Genomic DNA, 22169 nt, shown 5'->3' with positions numbered 1-22169 from the left:
ACACATCTTTGACTGAGTTGGCTTCTCCTTCCACCATGTTAACATTTGCACCACCATGCTGCGGCATGGGATTGTTGACGACATTAGGAGCCGACACAAAGTTGATGGCCTTTGAGTCTATGAGGTCCTGAACTACGTGCTTAAAAGCTTTGCAGTTCTCAATATTGTGGCCAGGTGCCCCAGAGTGGAAATTACACCTAGCATTGGCATCGTAACCCACTGGAGGCCTGCTAACAGGAGGAGGCAAAGTGCGTAACTGCACGAGTTGTGATTGTTGAAGGCTGGGAAGCAACTGGGCATATGACATCGGAAGAGTGTCGAAGCGCCTGTCCAACATCCTCTGTCTTTGTTGATAGGCGGTTTTGTTACCCTGTTGTTGCTGGTATTGATTTTGTTGACGTTGAGGTTGTTGTTGCACTGGTGCTGCAACCAGAATGGTCACAGCTGCAACATAGGGTTGCTGATGGTAATTCTGAAAACTGTTCCTCTGGTTACCCCTGTTCTGATAAGAAGACACATCATTAACATCCCCTTCTCTCCTCTTCTGCCCTCCAATGAACGGCTTCTTCGCCCCTGATGATGATCCAACTCCATTCTGGATCTTACATGTCTTCAAGTAGTTCTCCATCCTCTCACCGGTAGAGACTACATCAGCAAAATTGGAGGCGTTGCAACCCACCAGACGCTCCAAGTAAGACCCAGGCAGTGTATTCATAAACATGTTGGCCATCTCCTTCTCCAACATCGGAGGCTGAACACGGGAAGCCGTCTCTCTCCAGCGTTGAGCATATTCTCTGAAGCATTCATTGCTCTTGAGAGACAGATTCTGGAGTTGAGTTCTGTCAGGTGCCATATCCGCATTGTATTGATACTGCTTTACAAAAGCCTCAACCAAGTATCTCCAGCAGCGAATATGGGCTCTATCCAGCCTCATATACCATTCCAAGGATGCCCCAGCTAGACTATCCTGGAAGAAGTACATGAGCAGCTTCTCGTCATCAGAGTATGCAACCATCTTGCGGAAGTAAGCTTGCACATGAGTCTTCGGGCAAGAGTTGCCATTGTACTTATCAAACACGGGGACTTTGAATTTTGGCGGAACTCTCACGCCTGGGACCAGCCCCAGGTCAGCAACATCCACCCCCAGAGCATTCTGTCCTTCCACCGCCTTTAACCTCTCCTCCAATCTCCTAAACATAGGGTCCACAGCATGGCCCATGCCAAAGTCTTCCTGAAGCAGGGTGAACTGATCCTCCTGATCATCATGAATGGGTTGTTGATCAGGGTTGACATGTGGGATCGGGATAGGCCTCGGTCCATTGGGTCTATTGGTCTCTCCAGCTGGAGGATCAATCGAAGTCTCCGATTAAGCAGGGGGATTCCTCTGTATCATCTGTCTGAGCTCTTGCTGTCCTTGAGCCACTCCCTGGACCATATCCATGAACTGGTTCATGCGAATCCTCATCTCGGCGAGCTCTGCTTGTAGGCCTTGCATTGCTCTCTGTTGATTCCTGCGGGTACCGTACCGATGAATGCCTGAGTCAGCTATCCTGCTAGTGGAACACCAAAAAAAATGAGAACACCGCAGCGGTACTTGTTATGCTAATGAATGTGAAAATGCAATGACATGTTTATCAATTCCAAAGGGTATTCTACCCCTTGATTCTAGTCTCACATCAGATGAATAGTACAAGAAGATCGAGCTGTGGATAAACTTCTGAGACCAAGATGCAATAAAGGAAAATCATCATACAAACGAGTTCAAGGAGAAGGGCCTAATCCAACCATACATCAAAAGAGGATCCCCACAACAAGCCTGTGGGTCATCACTACAAAGCAACAAAGAGACACAACAAGTAAAGAGAGGAACAAAAAAATCAGGAATCAACCTCCTGTATACAACCCATAAGGACTGCTCCTAACTTCAGCCAGTAGTGCCACCGTGTCAGGGTGATCTGGAGATTCTGTCAAACGCCGGATAAGCAAATTCCTCTTGTGAATAATCCCATCCAGTTCGTTGATATGCTCTAGGTAATAATTCCCATCATCCTCCCCGAATACCTCTTCAAGTCTGGACTTCTTCAAACCCGCCAGCATCTTGAGTTCTTCAATCTATTCTTGAGCCTCGTTGAGTTGATCTGTGATGTAACCATTGGTTGTACAGGCACACAAGAGCTCATTGTTCTTCTCTTTCAGCAGAGTCTTCAACTTCTCCATCTGACCAGTCAATTCGGCCACCATCTCCTCCTCTTTTGCCTTCCGAGAAGCTGAAAATGCATCCCATTATTCTTTCCAACCAGCTAACTTACCACTGGCATCTGTTAACTGCTGCTTGACTCGCCTTAACTCAGAACTGGATGATCACAAGGCTTTGTCAATTTTCCTGAAGAAGTTCACCTCCATAGCCAATTTCTTCTCTGCTTCCTCTTGCAATCTGACAGCTTCCCCCTTCTGATATTCTGCCTCATGGTATAGACGCACAAAGTCTTGCAACTTCACACTCAACTCCGAGTTCTCAGTTTGAAGTTCCTCCATGGCATTCTTCAATTTGTCATACTCCTCTCGGCTCACCATTGTTGACTGCTCAGGAGTTGGGGGATACAAAGGTTCTTCAATAGGAAATGGCAGACTAAACTCTTCGACTCTTCTCCGAAGCCAATCTTCATACTGAGGGTAAGTCCTGCAATCCCCTTTTCCAAGCACAGTCCTTCCTCTCTTGATTACCTTGAGCCAGGCCTCAGCTGCCTTATGGGATACAGTCAGATCAGATGAAGAATGGAAAAACAGAGATTCTTCCACATCTTTTTCCAAAGGCGGAGTTCTTAAAGCATATCCAAACTGTCTGACTGCTAGAGAAGGATTATAGTTGATTCCTCCTCTTCTTCCTACCAACAGTACATTCGGGAAGTTCCCACAACTGTGAACAATATCCGCCCGAAGCAAGTTCTGGTCTGACTACCAAGAAATATCTTTAGCTCTTATCCCCATCAGTCTCTTCAACCAACTCAACGAGTCCTTGAGATCAAGGAACGCTCCCGACTTGGGTAAGTGAGAATTGAACCACTTATGAAACAAGGGTGCACAACAATTCACCAATCCTCCTTTTCTATTCTCATTCCTGTGATGCACTGAATGAAAGAAATCTCCCAACAAGGTCGGCACCGGATTTCCCAACACAAAGAGGCATATTGCGTCTATGTCCATAAATTTTGCTACATTAGGGAACATGACAATCTCATATACACAAAGAGCCAACACAGCATTGAAACACCTCCAATCACCATCTTCAAGCTTCTTCTTGGCTTCTCCCACTAAGAAGCTCAGATGAAAACCACCGACTCCTCCTTTCTGACACATATTAGACTTCAAGACCGATTTCCCTAAATAGGTGGCTGAAGCAACCATGTTGAGATCGGGCAGAAACTCAGAACTGTAGAATAGCAACTGCGACTTGATAGGAATTCTGAGAAAACTGGCAAACTCCTCCAAAGTAGGGACCAAGATATAATCCGGGAATGTGAAACACCTCAATGGAGGGTCATAGAACTGCAGCAGTGTAAAGAGAGCATCGTGTTGATCTTTGGAGAGAACCGTAACGAAGCTTAGAATCAAACCGAAATCCTTCCGGAATCTTTCTAGATAATCATGATCCATTAACTTCATCAACTGTTGAATGGGATCCAAACAGACCACAGGAAACTTGTAGGCGACATGTCTCTTTCTGCCAATGTCCATCTTGGGAGAACCAGAAACCCCCGACTAGAATCAAGAAGAAGATATAAACCCCTAGAAATAGATAAACATGTGTTAAATGATGTGAATGCAAAATGATGTGATGCAATGCAGTGACATGGAAATCAGGATTGTTGTATCTGCTTGAACAACTGTCAGGTTGCACTGTCTGAAGAGAAACCCACTGAGGAAAATATACGAGATCAAAGCTTTGCTCCAGAAAACCGGGTTGGTTGAAGGTTAAGGTTTCCTGAATTTAGCCCGCCCCTCACTGGTAGGTTCTAAGAACAGAAGTTCGTCAACTTCTTGCCTTTCGGTCGAATAATACGTTTACCACTGAAGGTTTGGCATTATTATGAGACAAAAGACCTCCACTGACTCTCCTCAACAGGACATCCTAAAGCAAGTTCCCAGCCTCGGGGTCCTCGGATTGAGCAGCGAGAATGCGCCCACCAGAGCTAACATAACCGCGTCTCGGAGGAGAGGCCTCGACTGAGTTCTCGGGAAATGGTCACCAAAGTCGACGATTTCTAAAGGAACATCATGTCGTTACAAAACACCCGTAGGACAGAATATATCCAAAAGAAACCTCGTCTGGGTGTGGGTCTTCATGAACGACTTAACGTAGCAACATGCTACGCAAGCCTCATGACTATCCACTCTAAAACCTGTGTGTATGCTAAAGCCTGGGTAGTGGGCTTATCTCTCATAGAACAACTCATCCCAACAAACAACCAAACCCCACAGAGCCAACAGATACAACAATCATATGTACGCAATGCAATAAGATAAAGCAGATAAATGCTGAAAGTAAATAACTGTACAAAAGAATAAACACCCAATAAATAGGAAACGCACAAAAGCTAAGAGGGACTCGCATAGGGAAACCAGGTTCCCCAGCAGAGTCGCCAGCTGTCGCAACCAAAGGCGAAACGAAACAACCGGCGAGGAAAAAGAAAACAGAAGAGTCGCCACCGTTCGTTATTTATCCCAAAGGAGGGAAAGGAAACGATCGAAGAAAACCTGAAGGAAAAGGAAAAGACAAGGTCTCGCAACCAAATCTTGGGTTCGGGAGCCGATTATGCGAAGGGAAGGTATTAACACCCCTACGCATCCGTAGTACTCTACGGGATCCACTCTTGTTGTTCTTGTCTGAAGGGTGTAGGTATATCTAATGTACTATTTACTAAAAGAAAGGTTAAAAGAAAATGACTCGCAAGGATGTCGCATCCACTGCCTACGTATCTCATCTGAACATGAGAATCAGAGTCTTCGTAGCTCGGCTACCTATGGGCTAAAGAGAAGTGTGCTCGGTAAGACATCGCGTCCTATGCCTACGTATCTCATCTGGAATGAGAATCAGAGCAAAATGTAGTTCAACTAACTACAGGAATAAGGGTCTCGATTGCAACTAGGGCAAGAGAAAGGGAAGGTCTCGATCGCAACGAGGACGAGAGAAAAGAATCGCAACAAGGGTGAAAGCAAGCAAGGATTAGTTGTTAGTCGTCAGTCAAAAACTCGATAAGACATCACATCTCGTGCCTACGTATCTCATCTAAACATGAGAATCAGAGTTGTCGTAGTTCGCCTAACTAGGGGTTAAGGATTGCCATCTGAACATGGACTTACAAAAGAGGACACCAGCTGTGTCAAAGGAAAGTGGGCAATGTGTTCAATGTCCTAGCAGTAGGTGTCGCAGCTCGCTGAATCGAGTCTTAGGCAGTTACCTCTTTGCAATAGAACGGATTGACATGCTACAAGATCGGAGACGCACGAAAGGTCTAAAAGTGGGGAAGCTCTGCCCTAGAGTTGTCATGCAATGTGGACCTATGTGTTAGGATTTACAAAAGGGAACATCTACCTAATTTTAGCATGCAAAGAATAAGGTAATTCTACCTATGTTATCATACAAAGGGTTCTACCTAATGGGTGCTACCTAAACGGAACAAGAGTCGACAGATGGAGCAAGGAGAGGAGCCACAGATAAGGGTAGATGGCGATGCTAGAAGCAATCGACTTATAGGTAGTGGGCGATGCATGAAGCAATCGCCTTACAAGAGAAATGGCGATGCATGAAGCAATCGACTTATAAAAGGATGGATGAATACATGCTGGTTCTGTTATGTTTTGAAAATGATTACTCGACGTTGGATCGAGCTTTTGATCTTGTTTTGAAATGGTTATCGGATGTTCGTTTTAATTCTTGTATTAACAGATGAATAAATAATGAAATAATAAATATTATACACTTCATGGGAGAGGGGTACATTTGTTATCAATGGGGATTGTTCATGGCAATCAAACAATAAGAATATATGCCTCATACATCATACAAGTAGGCATCAGTTATGAATCAACTCAGATAGGCAGACAGGTAATATAATCAAGTCAAGGGATCAAAGAATGAAATAATAGAGCATTAAACAAAGTATGGGAAGTATGAACATGTTAAACAATCAAACAATAGAAGCATGGATGAAAGAAACAAGCATAACAAATGACAGATGAATCAGACAGATGAAAATATGCACAAAAGGGGTTCACTGAATAATTTAATCAGGAAATGATGCAAGGATCAAATAAAATCAAGATGAAAGGCCTCTAATACATGGCATAAGAGATGAACAAGGGAGGATCAAAAGATCTCTTCAATTGCCATAAGCAATCCCTAAGTCAAACATCAATCATAGAAAAGTCAACTGAAAAGTCAAGTCAACTTAAAAAATATGAAATAAATAGCAAATTAATCAAGAAAATTATGAAAAATTAAACTTAATAAGGTGGGGTCAGCACATCATCATCCCCCAAAAATATTTCAAAAATAAAGAAAATTGGTGTATGAATTAATTGAAATAAGGCAGAAGTGAAACTAAAGGTCAACCAACCAAAAGAATTATCAAATGAATAGAAAATGGTGAAATAAAAATCCAAGAAAAGGTCAGGTTGACCATGGGACAGTGGTCAACCCTCATCCCAAAAATCAGAACCTAAAAATAATTTTAAGTCATGAAAATGAAAATCAATAAGAAATGTATGCTAATATGAACCATTTAGAATTAATAATTAAAATAAAATATTAATAATAATTAAATACGAAAATAAAAATTAAATAAAATTAAATAAGACATCAAGAATGTGGAAAATATTTTTTTTTGGGATTTTATGGACAACGGAAATATTTTAAAATAATAAAAATCAAAATAGAAATTAAAATTGAAATAAAAAGGAAAATGAAAATGGAAGGGGGTGCATAAGTATTGGACTGAACTGAAAAAACAAAAGAAGCGCTCATGGGCCTTAGGCGTGGGGGTGTGGAAAGCTGGAAAGCGCAGGCTCAGTCCAAGCGAATATTAAAACCCAGCGTGACATAATTAGAGTGAACATTTTAAATGAAATGAATCATGTGGACATGCATGTCAATCGGTCAATTCCACTTAAACGCTACAGGACAAAAAAAACATGAACGAGCCAGATTAAAACGGAAACATGGGATCTAGTGGTTCTCAAGACGACACGTGGTAGTCTCCCTCATTGAACCTTGCCCTAGCGCCATGCCCATGCACAGAACACGCAGAAACAAATGAGTTTTCTCAAACTTCAACTCAAAAGTGCAACCACCATAGTGCACCAAAAAACATGAAATAAAAACCAAAGTTCAAGTATGAAATGTGAAGAGTATCATGGTATCTTGGTTTAAAGGAAGTGATGGCTTAATCATAGAGAAAAATGGACAATAAGATGACAACATGGCCACGGATATGAACATAAAATCAACAACAACAACTACAAATCAAAGACAATGCCTCATGTTAAGGGCTTCAGAAACAGGCATAGGCATATGGTTAATCATGAAAATCAAACATGAAGCAAGCATGGTAATGGCATGGTAAACATGATGAGCATGGTAAGCATAAATGTATCAACAACATAACTATGGAGATGGCGCAAGGAGGTTACCTAGTGGAAGTTAGTCCACTACTTCTTGGTAATGGAGAAGATGGAAGAAGAATGGTGCTTTGAAACTTCAACTTTGAGAACTTTGTTGTGAAATGCAAGTTGATTCTAATGACTTCTCTTCCTTGCTTAGCTCGAAAATTCATAATGGCCTTCAGATTTAGGGTTTTAGTGCTTTAAATATGATGGATCAAGGTGTCTAATGGGCTGAAAAATGGTCTGATTTGGTTATGTGCATTTGAAGCAAAAGTGAGATGGTGTGAGCAAGTTTCTTATTTTGGCAAAATTTGAGTGAGTGGAAATAAGAGTGCATGGCCAAATTAGGTAAAAATGTGGGCTGGTTGGTTTTGCAGCATGGCATGGCTTGGCTTGTGCAACATGAAATCAGTCCTAGATAGTGACTTTGTGGCCATATATCTTAATGAGAACATGACCAATTGGTTAGACAATGCAAACAGTAGAAAGATTTCATGGAGCTTAGCATCTTTCATGTTGAGCACAAGTTGAAATGATGAATGGAAGAAGGTGAAAAATGGGCCTCAAGTTCAGGTTTCACCATGCCAAAATGGTTGGGCCAGTTTGGCCTAACATGCTGCCTAGAAATTCAAGTCATGATGCCAACTTTAGATGAATGCATCTCTCAAACCATGGATCCAAATGAGATAATTCCAAAAGGAGGTGAAAGAGGACATGGCAAGGTATAATTGTTATGAAGAAAGTATTTTAAAATGATGCCTTGAAATGCAAGAAAACTGACCAAGAAGTCTTGACAAACTTTGAAGATCTTTGGACTTAGAAATTTTTCTAAGTGTTCTAAAAAAATGTCTCACTTTGACTAAGCATAACTTTCTCGATTTTAATCCAAATGGAGCAAACTTTATATCTCTAGAAAGCTTGGAACAAGTGCAACAACTTTCATGTTGGAGAAAGTTTCAAATGGAGCTTTTATCTTGATGGAAAATGGGCTTAAAGTGAGTGCAACAATCATGAAAACTTGCCCTAAATAGAAAATTTTGGGGTATTACACATGTCTCATATGATTCATAATCAAAGGAGTCCAAGAGTCCATCTTTATGGAGTTTGGAAATGCGTTTCTCATTTATGTGGCCTAATCGACAATGCCAAAGGTAAGTTGGATTGAACTCATTAGGTTTCATCCTTTTAGTATTAATGTTATAAATATGCATTTCAAGATCAAGGACATATAGTCCATTGTTCATTTGTGCAGTAGCATATAATATATCATTCAAATAAATGGAGCAACAATTGTTCTTTATTATAAATGAAAAACCAAACTTGTCTAAACAAGAAATAGAAATAATATTCCTGCTAATTGCAGGTACATAATAACAGTTCTCTAACTGAATTATTAAACCACTAGGTAAAGTCAATACACAAGTTCCTACAGCTACAACAACAACCTTTTCTCCATTGCCAACTCGTAGGTTAACTTCACCTTTTGCCAAATCTCTACTCCTTTTTAGCCCCTGGACATTGGTACAAATGTGAGAACCGCATCCAGTATCTAATACCCATGATGCAGAAGTAGATAAATTATTTTCAATAACAAAAATACATGGAGTTGAAGTCTCTACTCCATTCTTCTTATCTTCCAAGTACTTTGGGCAGTTTCTCTTTTAGTGTCCAGTCTTACCGAAATGAAAGCAGGTGCCTTCCTTTGCTATGCCTCCACTAGGCTTCAAAGCAGGAGCAGTGGGTTTGGGTTTGGCAACTTCCTTGCCTTTCCCTTTATCATCCTGCTTGGTGGGTCGTTTGTTTTGTCTCTTTCCATTTCCGATCATCAGAATGGACTTCCCTTTTGACTTCAAATTCTGCTCAGCAGTTCTTAACATGGCTAGCAGTTCAGGAAGAGATTTGTCCATATCATTCATATTTAAATTAAGGACAAATTAATTGAATCTATCTGGCAACAATTGCAAGATCAAATCAGTCGCAAGTTCCTTTCTGAGGGGAAAACCCAACCTCTCAAGGTTCTCCACATACCCAATCATCTTGAGCACATGGGGACCTACAAGGGCTCCCTCAGCTAACTTGCCTTGAAAAAGGGCTTTTGAAACTTCAAACCTTTCATGCCTTGCTTACTCTTGATAGAGAATCTTCAGGTGTTCGATCCTATCGAATGCTGCCATGTTCTCATGTTGCTTTTGCAACTCGGAGTTCATGGTAGCTAGCATGAGGCAAGCGGTTTCATTGGCATCATCGACATGCTTCTTATAATCATCTCTTTATGCCTTAGGTGCAGAACTAGGAGGTTCCTCTTTAGGAACGGGTTTCTCCAAGACATACAACTTTCTATCATGTTTGAGGACAATCCTCAGATTTCGGTGGCAATCCAGAAAATTTGTCCTAGACAATTTTTCCTTGTCAAGGATTGATCGCAAAATATTGTTAGAGGTGTTTGTGGTCATGATAATCTACATGAAAATAATGAAAATATAAGTATCAATAATATATTTAATTAGGCCTTTAATTAAATACTCTCCTACTATTTTACTCAAAACAAATGACCCTCACCACTTGATTCGGAAAATCCCTTTGGAAGATTTTCTAGTGGGTCGAGATCCACATTTCACTTTGTTTTAAGTCTGCGTAGGCGGATTACACTGATCGCGACTTTATGAGTCTATTGGGGTATTAACTGCAAGTGCACAGTCTAATCGCGTAGTAATAAAAGATATCGATCCCACAGGGACTTATGAATCGATATACCGTTTTCTAAGGTTACTTCGTAAAGCTAAGGCGGATGATACTTTGATGATTAGGGGGAAAAGTAAAACTAAAATAAGATCTAGATTAAATATCAAATAAGCGGATATCGGTATGCAGTTCGTCGTAATTAGGGAATCAAATCTTCGTTGGTTTCGTAGTTTTAAAGTAAATCTTTTCAGTAGACACTATTGATTTAAAAGCCTTTTCTCAAACTCTCGCTCTGTTGAATAGACTATGACTTTATATTAACGTGCGCTGTCACTAATTAGTTAAGTCCAAAATCACTTTTTAAAAACAATAGAATCTATAGAAACTCTTTTTAAGAAAATGCTAACCATTTAAACACCCTCGTCTCAAACTCTCGCTCTGTTGACTTAGATTATATGATTAAACTTAAATGCTTAACTCTCGTCCTCACATTTAACCTTTAAAAATACTTTTTGAAATTGACTAGAATTTAATTAACTCTAAAAATTGCTTTCGCCCTGATTTAAAATTAATGTCCAATTTACACTGTCCAGTTAAAAGCTCAAACCGTTGTTCTATTGATTTTAACTTCTTTATGTCTTTTACTCTCGTACAAAAACCTTGGTATTAACTCTGTAAATTGAGACCATAAAAAGAGTGATTATGTTTTTAAACAAAATTTAACCAACTTAGTTTTGATTCCTTCATTCCGCTTACTTTACATACCGATATCTAGGTTTATTTAGCCAGACATGCTAAACAAGCCTAAACAATAATTATGCTTACATACAGCCATATCGGATAGACAATATAAATAAATAACAGTGCAGAGCATATATAAATTTAAACAATAAAATTAAAGAACCTGTAAAATTAATAGAAGTCTTGATTATTCCTAGCTTTGATGCTTGAACTCTCCACCATAAACCGGTTGGATTTGTTCTTACAATCTTCGATCGGACAAGAAAACAAAAACGAAGGAATAAAATACTATGATCTAACGTAAGGTTAGATCCAGTAAAAAATTACATAATAGTTTCCGGTGTAGAAACTATTGTGAGAAAATTAATTGAATGCTTTAAAATTGACTGGAAAAGGAAAGGAAATAAAAATTGCTAGGAAAGTAGAGTGCTGGAAAATAAGAAAAACAGTAAAAAAAATAATGCGGTGCCGAAAACTGGAAAATTGAGCGAGAGCAGCAGGGTTCCACAATTGGTCCTATTTATATCAATCCATTTTGTAACTGTTTCTTCCATAGTCCATTCAGTAAGTTTCAACGAGTCTACTGGTCAAGCGAAGAAGCAGGATGCACATGCTTCTGTTACGTATCAAACCCAAAAATATAGGAATAGGGGTGTTATGCTCGTCACATCACGTGTTACGCTCGTAACACTTAGCAGGGGGATGTGACGCTCGCCACACCTTGTGTGGCGGTCGTCACAGGGTCTCAGCGCTTCTTTGTGGGCTGGGCTCTAGAGAAATGCTTTTCATCCTCTTTTTGCACCCCATTTCTTTCTTTTTCCACGTATGCTTCAAATAGTGTTACCTGAAATAAATAGAAGGAAAATACCAAGTAATATTGAATAATATAAAATAAATCGAAACAAATAATAATATAATTTAATTAAATCGAGTCCAAAAGTGTGATATTATTTCATGTTATCAAACTCCCCCATACTTAGACTTTTGCTTGTCCTCAAGCAAGATACAGTATAGAAATCGTTTTAAAATATTAGCCAGATGAAATTTCTAAACACACATCAATTCGCGCTAGGTTGCAAGTAAATCTCATTTAGAAATAGCCTGAGCTTAATCTTAACATCAACAACTACCGTTACAACCTCAGATAGCCCCACCTTATGCAAACCAGATCGAGTTACGCTATTATAGCTATCCTAGTTCTTTTATTCTTATTTCACCCGTTTTCATTCTAGCGAAATCACATTAAGCCCTTTATCTTTTCGCGCACATAGTGGAGCAACCGGTTTCGATTCTGATTCCCTTTTTAGCTGGAAGTTCTGGTACATAAGTTGGATAACTTCGTTATTTAGTCCATTGCAAATTGCGGGGGATTGGACCGTAGTCCGCCCTACCAAGTTCAGCACCAGAAACCGCTGAACCAACTCACAATGGATCGTTCATACAATGTTTTTGTAGGGTCCGCAACCTTTGGATTAAATGATCTGGTAAGGATCACCTAACTTAATTAGTGCATTTCCTTATATATATATATATATATATATATATATATATATATATATATATATATATTTTTTTTTTTTTTTTTTTTGTTTTGGGAATCATTCACTTATATTCATCGGCTCTCCACGTAGTTTGCTATTAAGATGGTGCCGACTTCTCGTATAAACTACTCGGGGTTACTATAAAACTAAAAGTTCAAGGGATTGGTATAATAGGTACTTTTCCCGATCTAACATGTTGAGGTTTTTAGAGCGTTGGGGCGGTAATAATTTTCGTCTTAATTTTACTCAAGTTTGATAAAATAAGCAACCTTTATACTTATTGAGTGTGTTAAGTTTTAAGTGAAACATTGTCCCCCTCATACTTAAGTGAAACATTGTCCCCAATGTTTTAAAGAAAAGCGAAAAGAAAGGAAATAAATAGATAAATATGCTTAATTTTGCCGACGTCCTCTTGTTCTCGGCCCCGGTGAGCGCTGACGTACTTCCAAGTCATCAAACCTGTTGAGCAAATCAGTGAACCGCTGGTCGGTTATTGCATTCCTTGCTTCCTATTGATGTTGCATCTGGCGCATCAGTTGCATCACTTCAGGATTCTTCGCATGCATGGCATCAATAGTATCCATGATGTCATCATTAGTTGCTGGCCTTCTTCTTCGACGACGTAGGGAGGATGAACCAATTGCATTATCGGAAGGGTTAAGCGGGGCTGACTGTTGTTCAAGACCTTGATCACCTTGCTCCATTTCTTCAAACTCGTTCGGGGCCGGGTTTGCTTGTGTAGGCTCGGTAGCTTCGGGAGCATTAAGGTCGTAGAGGAATCGGTCAGGGTTGGTGACATCTGTGAGGGCAATGTTGGGTAAAACAACGCTTAGGACTTCTTGGTTATTCACCATAAGATAATACCTTCCGCCTACCCTATTTTTGATTAAGCGGCTGGAGCGACAATAGCTTATACCCATAAAAAGAGGTGGCAAGGATTGTAAATTTTGAAGGCGGTCCCCTAGATTTAAGCCAAGTGCTATGGTGGTTATTAATCCTCAAATCACAAAAGGTTGGCGGCCTCTAGCACATAGGGTGCGGATATGGTGAAATAAGAAAGAAGCGGCGTTTACCTTTGTATCCATTGCAAAGACGCAGTGGAGGAAGAATAATTCCTTGACATTGACTTTGCTGTTGTTGGGTCGACCGAAAATGGTGTTTTGCAGAATGCGGATAAAATACCGGATGGTTGGATTATGTATGTGTGAAGCAAGTAGCGCATCCCAATTATCGGTTTCCACACCGGATATTTTTCTAAAGAGGTCGAAGGCGTTTATGGGCCACTGTGAGTTCGGAGGGATTCTTGGGTGGACTAGGTCTCCTACAGGGAACTGTAGCATGACACTCAACTGATCCTGGGATAGTGAGTACTCGGTGTTGAACATGCGGAAAGTTGCGGTACCGGTTAAGTACTCGTCTTCACCGGTTGGAGTGGTGTGTGAATAAGAACTTAAAAATTCTAAGGTGAGTGATGGGTAGGTAGGTTGATTGTGTGTGCAAAGAAAAGTTAAATCAGCGAGCCGAAGCATCCATTGCACACCTTGAAGTAATCCTAATTCTTGTAAACAATTTAAATCAGGATACCTGGTAGAGACGACACCTCGTTGTTGAAACCGATCAAATTGCTCTCGTTGATAGTTATCATCTTTGGATCGAAAGATAATATTTCCGAATTGTTGGTTTTCCGCCATATCGATAGGTGGGTTGAAAGAATGAAAGAGGGTGAAAATGTATTTGTATAGAGTTGTTTGTTGGAAAGGTGTGGTTTAGGGAGAAATGGAGTGTAGGTATTTATAGGGAAAGTTTTTGGAAGTTGGAAGATGAGTGGGTGAAAGAAAAATAAATGTGGATGAATGTGATTGGGATGGAGTAAAGGTGAATGAATGGGGAAAATAAAAAGTGAGGTGTAACGGTCGTGTCCCCAACGGTCACTAATGTTCACCTATTCTGGAGCTGTCACGCTCGTGACGGAAGGTGTTACGGACGTCACATGCATTTGCGTGACGACCGTGATGGCTTGTGTGACGCTCGTCACACCAGTCATCTTGCAACGGTCACTTACGTGTGTGCTTCATAATATGTTTTTATTATTTTATTGTTTTTATTTTGTTTTGTTTATGTTTATTTTATTTTGCTATTGATATATTTTAGAAATACCATGCATGCTACTCTATTACACCATAGTGTAAATATATTTTTTTCTTTCTAATAGGCTATGTAAGCAGCATACAGTAAATATCATTATTGATAATTGTAGATATTGCATAGAACAAAATAAAATAAAATAAACCAATAGTGCAATAACTTCATAAACATAATGTAACATTTGAAGGTAAAAGAAAACATGGAAAACAAATACTAAGATTAAAATAATGTTAAATGAAACTATAGATTTCCTAAAACTAAAACTAATTAACTAAAAACTTCTAGCCACTTGTAGGATCTTTGGCCGGAGGAGCAAAGGAATTTACACGGTTTAGCAACTCGTGGAATTGATTTGTCATACTGCTCATGTATCCCATAAATTCATGTCCCATATTAGTTAGCTCTTTTCTGATGGCTTCTTGTTCTGACATCAAGGCTCGAATGGCGGTGTTATAATCAGTTCCGGGCATATGATGTCTAAGATCAGGTATTGCCGACTCTTCGGTCGGGATAGGGTGAGGTGGAGAGTCAATATCATAATAACCAGATGGTGTCTGAGGGTCAGACTCAGCATAAGGAATCTGGTTGTCACAAATCTCATAGTCTTGGATGGATTCAGTAGATCTAACAGGAGAAGGTAGTCCATTCAGATTGTAGAGCCAATTGTTTTGGTTATGAACACTAGTCCTCGGGCTAGGCAAGGTGAATAGGCAAAGAACTTGGTTATTAATTATTAATTCAAACTCTTCAGGTCCTAGGTTTCCTATAAACATAGTGTTGAAGAGGAAGGGTATACTCATAGGCACAATGCCACAAAAAGGGCTCAAGTCAAGCATGGGTTGGCGTAATCCGATAGCATTACCAATCATGGTTATCAATCCGCCTATTTGAATTGGTGCTCGGTCATCTTGAATGAGGCGGTCAAAATTTGCCAACATATAAGTGGCACCATTCACTGGACGGTTCTGGGAAGCACAAAATATGATGAAGAGTTCATCACGTGAAACTGTGGTAATGTTTGATTTCTTCCCAAAAAGAGTGTGTGCTAGGATTTTATGGAAATAACGAAAAGCTGGGTTATGTATGTTTCTAGAAAGAAACTCATGCTCCTCAGGGTCGTCATTTCCCGTTAAACTTCCCCAAAAATGTTCAAGTTCTCTATATTCAAAAAGGTCTTCTTGGCTCATGGTGAATGTATCAAAAGAGGTAGGAAACCCTAAAAGGTTAGTAAAGTCTTGAATGTTAAATTGATACTCCATATTGAACATCCTGAACTGAATGAAACCTCTGCTTATTCCTTTTCCATGGCGGGGTAGATAGATCAGGGAGCTAAGGAATTCTAGAGTTAGCCTCCGGTAAGTGACAAATTGTCTTCGAATAGGAGTGGTTTCCCACCCTATTTGACTCAGCAGATACATGACACTCTCTCTTAGTCCAAGGGCAGTCATTGCCCAATCATCAACATAGAAACTAGGTAGCATCTCTCTCTCTGCTAGTTCTTCAAACTTTTGTTTCTGAGCTTTCCCTCTGAATTTGATACCCATACGATCAATTTGTCCCATCAGGTTAGTGTTAACTAAAGAAAAGAAAAACAAGAATTTAGTCAGGATTTGGCCAGATGCCGAAAGAAGAAAAGAAGAAAAGTTTTATAAAATAAAATAAATGAAGAATGAACACTAAATAAAATCAAAAGGGATAATCAAAGAAGAAGAAAAATATAAAATAAGAATAGAAAATAAAATAGAAAGTTGTGGGTTGTCTCCCACGAAGCGCTTTGTTTAATGTCGCAAGCTTGACATAAAATTAGTAAATGTTAATCTATAGGTTTAGGAGACAATACGTCTAAGTGCAGGACTTGCGAGTCTTCATTGTTTTCATCATGGTGATAATGTTTCAGACGTTGTCCATTTACGATAAATGCTTCCATAGATTTGCCTTTAATTTCCACAGCTCCACTAGGGAAAACATTAGTGACTTGGAAAGGGCCTGACCATCTAGAGCGTAGTTTTCCTGGGAATAACTTAAGTCTAGAGTTAAACAAAAGGACTACATCGCCTTGTTTGAAAGTTTTCCTTGATATGCGCTTATCATGCCATTTTTCGTCCTTTCTTTGTAGATTCTGGCATTTTCGTAAGCGTCTCGTCTAAGTTCCTCTAATTCGTTTATATCAAGGATTCGATTTTCACCGGCGGCCTTACAGTTTAAATTTAAATTTTTAATAGCCCAATAGGCCTTATATTCTAATTCTACCTGGAGGTGGCAAGATTTTCCGTAAATAAGCCTAAATGGGGTTGTTCCTATGGGAGTTTTGTAAGCAGTTCGATATGCCCATAAAGCTTCAGGTAATTTTGATGACCAGTCTTTTCTTGACGTGGCGACTGTTTTTTCCAATATCTACTTAATTTCTCTGTTAGACACTTCCACTTGTCCACTGGTTTGAGGATGGTAAGGTGTCGCTACTCGATGTTTTACACCATACTTAAACAATAGTTTTTCGAGTATCTTAGATATGAAATGAGATCCACCATCACTGACTACTATTCTTGGGACACCGAATCTTGGAAAGATTATATTCTTAAAGAGTCTAGTTACTACTCGTGTGTCGTTTGTGGGAGAAGATATAGCTTCAATCCATTTTGATACGTAATCAACCGCTACGAGTATGTACTTGTTACCGAAAGAAGGTGGAAAAGGTCCCATGAAATCTATTCCCCACACGTCGAAAATCTCTACTTCCAAAATGCCCTTTTGTGGCATCTCGTCACGTCTAGATATGTTTCCTGTGCGTTGGCATCTATCACATTTCTTGACAGCAGCATGCACATCCTTCCATATGTTTGGCCAATAAAGACCGGCTTGTAGGATTTTAGAACAGGTCTTGGATGTACTTGCGTGTCCACCATAAGGAGCGGAATGACAATGTTGGATTATACTTTCTATCTCTTCTTCAGGTATACACCAACGGAAAATACCATCGGGGCCTCTTTTGTAAAGTAAAGGGTCGTCCCAATAGTAATGTTTTATGTCATGGAAGAATCATTTCTTTTGTTGGTAGGATAAATCAAGTGGAACTATTCCGGCGGCTAAATAATTGACAAAGTCGGCATACCATGGTGTAACGCATACAGCCAAGGTGGTCTCTACTTGTTCATCAGCTCTATTTTCTTCCAAATTAGCTATAAGTTTATCGTACGAGAAGTCATCTTTGATCGATGTTCTTTCCGGTTCCAGATTTTCGAGTTTAGAAAGGTGATCTGCCACTACGTTTTCAGTTCCTTTTTTATCTTTGATTTCCAAATCAAATTCTTGTAACAACAAGATCCACCTTAGGAGTCTAGGTTTAGCGTCCTTTTTTGTTAGGAGGTACTTAATGGCAGCGTGGTCAGTGTAAACGATTATTTTAGCTCCGACCAAGTAAGAACGAAATTTATCTAGTGCAAATACTACTGCTAGAAGTTCTTTCTCGGTCGTGGCGTAATTCATCTGTGCTTCATCTAGAGTTCTACTTGCATAATATATGACATGAAGTTTTTTATCCTTTCTTTGTCCTAAAACAGCGCCTACGGCGTAGTCACTTGCGTCACACATTATTTCGAATGGTTCATTCCAATCCGGAGTCTGCATTATGGGCGCGGAGATTAATGCTTGTTTAAGCGTTTGAAATGCTTCTAAACATTTATTGTCGAAGATGAATTCAACATCTTTCATTAATAGTCCGGTTAAAGGTTTAGTTATTTTAGAGAAATCTTTAATAAATCGTCGATAAAAACCAGCATGTCCTAAGAAGCTTTCGGAGGTTGAAGGTTTTCGATTACTTCTATTTTAGCTTTGTCTACTTCAATTCCTCTATTTGATATAATGTGTCCTAAAACAATTCCTTCTTGTACCATAAAGTGACATTTTTCCCAATTAAGTACTAGGTTTACTTTTACACATCGTTCTAGAACTCTTTCTAGGTTTTCCAGACATTCTTCGAAACTTTTCCCGCATACGGAAAAGTCATCCATAAAGACTTCCATGATGTTTTCGAGAAAATCGGCGAATATTTCCATCATGCACCTTTGGAAGGTTGCAGGAGCATTGCACAAGTCAAACGGCATTCGTCGATAAGCGAAGGTACCAAAAGGACATGTGAATGTTGTCTTTTCTTGGTCATCAGGATGAATTGGTATTTGAAAGAAGCCTGAGTAACCGTCTAGATAGCAGAAATGAGAATGCTTTGCTAATCGTTCTAACATCTGGTCTATGAATGGTAAAGGAAAATGGTCTTTTCGGGTTGCTTTGTTTAGTTTCCTATAATCAATGCACATTCTCCATCTCGATTCGATTCGTTTGGTTATAGTTTCTCCTTTTTCATTTTCGATAACTGTTATACCTCCTTTCTTTGGTACTACGTGTACAGGACTAACCCATTTGCTATCGGATATAGGATATATGATACCTGCCTCTAATAACTTTGTTACTTCCTTCTTCACTACCTCACTCAGGATCGGGTTTAGTCTCCTCTGATGTTCCCTAGAAGTTTTACAGTCTTCTTCTAGCATGATGCGATGCATACAAATAGAAGGACTTATCCCTTTAAGATCGGTGATGTTGTATCCTAGTGCGGTTGGATATTTTCTTAAGATATTTAGGAGTTTTTCGGTTTCGAGTTTTCCTAGGTCTGCATTAACAATCACTGGTCGTTCAAGTTCTGAGTCTAGGAATTCATATCTCAGATTTTTGGGAAGTGTTTTCAAGTCGAGGGTTGGTTTCTTAAGGCATTGCGTAGGATCCGGTGTTATTGCTAAACAATGGTTCAGTCTGTCTTCTACACGATATTCAGACAATTTGTCATTTTCTAACTCTGTTTCTTTTATGCATTCGTCGATGATATCCATGAAGTAACATGTGTCATCTATTGCAGGTGCTTTCAAAAATTTGGAAAGAATGAACTCAATTTTCTCTTCTCCTACTTCGAAAGTGAGTCGTCCTCGTTTTACGTCTATGATGGCACCGGTTGTTGCTAAGAAAGGTCTTCCCAATATAATGGGGGTAACTTCATCTTCTCTTATGTCCATAATTATAAAATCGGTTAGAATGTAGAACTGACCTATGCACACGGGAACGTTTTCAAGAATTCCTACGGGATATCTAACGGAACGATCCGCTAATTGCACAAACATTTTAGTTGGTCTTAATTCTCCCATTTCCAGTTTCTTGCATATGGATAAGGGCATAACACTGATACTGGCTCCTAAATCGCATAAAGCTTTGTCTATGACAAATTTTCCTATGTGACAGGGTATAGAGAAACTACCAGGATCTTTAAGTTTTGGAGGCATTATCTGGATTATAGCGCTACATTCAGCAGTGAGTGTAACGGTTTCGCTATCTTCAAGTTTCCTTTTATTAGAAAGAATTTCTTTTAAGAACTTAGCATACGAGGGCATCTGTGTAATATCTTCTGTGAAAGGAATGGTGACGTTTAATTGTTTCAGTAGGTCAACAAATTTTTTAAATTGGCCCGCGTCTTTGGTTTTAATTAGCCTCTGAGGATAAGGGATAGGTGGTTTGTAAGGCGGTGGAGGTACATAAGGTTCTTTCTTTTCTACGGTTTCCTTATTACTCTCTTCCTTTTCCTTAGGTTTACTTTCTTCCTCAGTTGGCTTTTTAGAGTTTTGGTTTTCAATTCTTGGATCAGATGGTCCTTCTACCTCTGTTCCACTTCTCAATATAATTGCATGAGCGTGGCTTTTCGGATTAGGTTGGGGCTGTCCAGGAAATGTACCAGTTAGGGCAGCGGTAGGCGCTTGTTGTTGAGCTACTTGCGAGATTTGTGTTTCCAGCATTTTGTTATGGGTAGCCAGGGCATCTACCTTACTTGCTAGTTGTTTAATCTGTTCGCTAGTGTGTACATTCTGGTTTAAGAACTCTTTATTGGTTTGCTGTTGAGAAGCTATGAAGTTCTCCATCATGATTTCCAAGTTGGATTTCCTAGGAACGTTATTGTTAGGTGTAGATGGGGTTGGCTTTTGATATCCAGGAGGTATAGCTGGGGCTTGATTGGGAGCTTGTCCTGGTGCGTATAAAGCATTATTACTCTTATATGAAAAATTAAGATGGTTCTTCCAGTTTGAGTTATAGGTATGCGAGTAAGGATTTCCTTGAGCATAGTTCACTTGCTCTGCTTGGATTCCTGTTAAGAGTTGATAATCTGTAGGAGTGTGACCTTGGATTCCACAGACTTCGCAATTTTGAGTCACGACAACCACGGCGGCTGGAGGTGATACATTTAAACTTTCAATTTTCTGGGCAAGAGCATCCACTTTTGCATTAACATGATCAAGGCTACTTATCTCGTACATACCACTTTTCGTTTGAGGTTTTTCTACCATTGTTCGGTCGCTTCCCCACTTTTTGGGCCATGCTTTCGATAAGTTGATAAGCGTCAGCTTAAGGTTTATCCATAAGCGCACCACCTGCGGCGGCGTCTATTGTTAATCTTGTGTTGTATAAGAGACCATTATAGAAGGTATGAATCACTAACCAGTCCTCTAAACCATGGTGTGGACAAAGTCTCATCAGGTCTTTGTATCTTTCCCAGGCTTCGAAAAGAGACTCGTTATCTTTCTGTTTAAATCCATTTATCTGGGCTCTTAACATAACTGTTTTGCTTGGAGGAAAATATCGGGCAAGAAAGACTTTCTTCAACTCATTCCATGTGGTGACTGAGTTGGAAGGAAGAGACTGAAGCCATCTTCTAGCTTTATCTCTTAACGAGAAAGAAAAAAGACGAAGTCGAATTGCCTCTGAAGTGACACCATTAGCTTTAACAGTATCAGCGTATTGGACAAATACGGATAAATGAAGGTTTGGATCCTCGGTAGGATTTCCAGAGAATTGATTCTTTTGCATTGCCTGTAACAGCGAAGGTTTAAGTTCGAAGTTGTTTGCTTCGATTGCGGGTGGAGCAATACTCGAATGCGGCTCGTCTTGCGATGGAGCGGCGTAATCTCGAAGGGCACGAGCTGGTTCTGCCATCTCGAGTATCGGCGAAGGAAGAAGATTTTTGAGATCAAGAATTTCGATTGGAGGAAGATTGTTTGCAGTACGATACTCCCGAATTCGTCGTAAGACTCGGAGATATCGTTCAACGTCGTTGATTCGTAAATAAAACGGTTCGCCTTGTGAGCGAGTATGTGGCATACAAATCAACGAAAAACAAGAAATAAAAATTGCCTTAGTCTCTACAGCGTAACAGAAGAGTTACGATATCGACTAAATAAAAGTCCCCGGCAACGGCGCCAAAAACTTGATCGCGACTTTATGAGTCTATTGGGGTATTAACTGCAAGTGCACAGTCTAATCGCGTAGTAATAAAAGATATCGATCCCACAGGGACTTATGAATCGATAT

At 39.8% G+C, this 22169-nt stretch overlaps 1 non-coding gene across 1 annotated transcript; it reads left to right on the top strand.

The window, feature by feature from the left end:
* Positions 1 to 21309: 21309 nt before the first annotated feature.
* Positions 21310 to 21416, top strand: LOC127089421 (small nucleolar RNA R71). The gene has a single exon (XR_007791019.1). It is a non-coding gene; the product is annotated as a small nucleolar RNA R71 (small nucleolar RNA).
* The last annotated feature ends 753 nt before the right edge of the window (positions 21417 to 22169 follow it).

The sequence above is a fragment of the Lathyrus oleraceus genome, chromosome 5 (genome assembly GCF_024323335.1).
Source record: "Lathyrus oleraceus cultivar Zhongwan6 chromosome 5, CAAS_Psat_ZW6_1.0, whole genome shotgun sequence".
NCBI classification, from domain to species: Eukaryota; Viridiplantae; Streptophyta; class Magnoliopsida; order Fabales; family Fabaceae; genus Lathyrus; species Lathyrus oleraceus.
The sequence above is the reverse complement of the archived record's forward strand: the minus strand, read 5'-3'. Positions and strand labels throughout refer to the sequence as shown.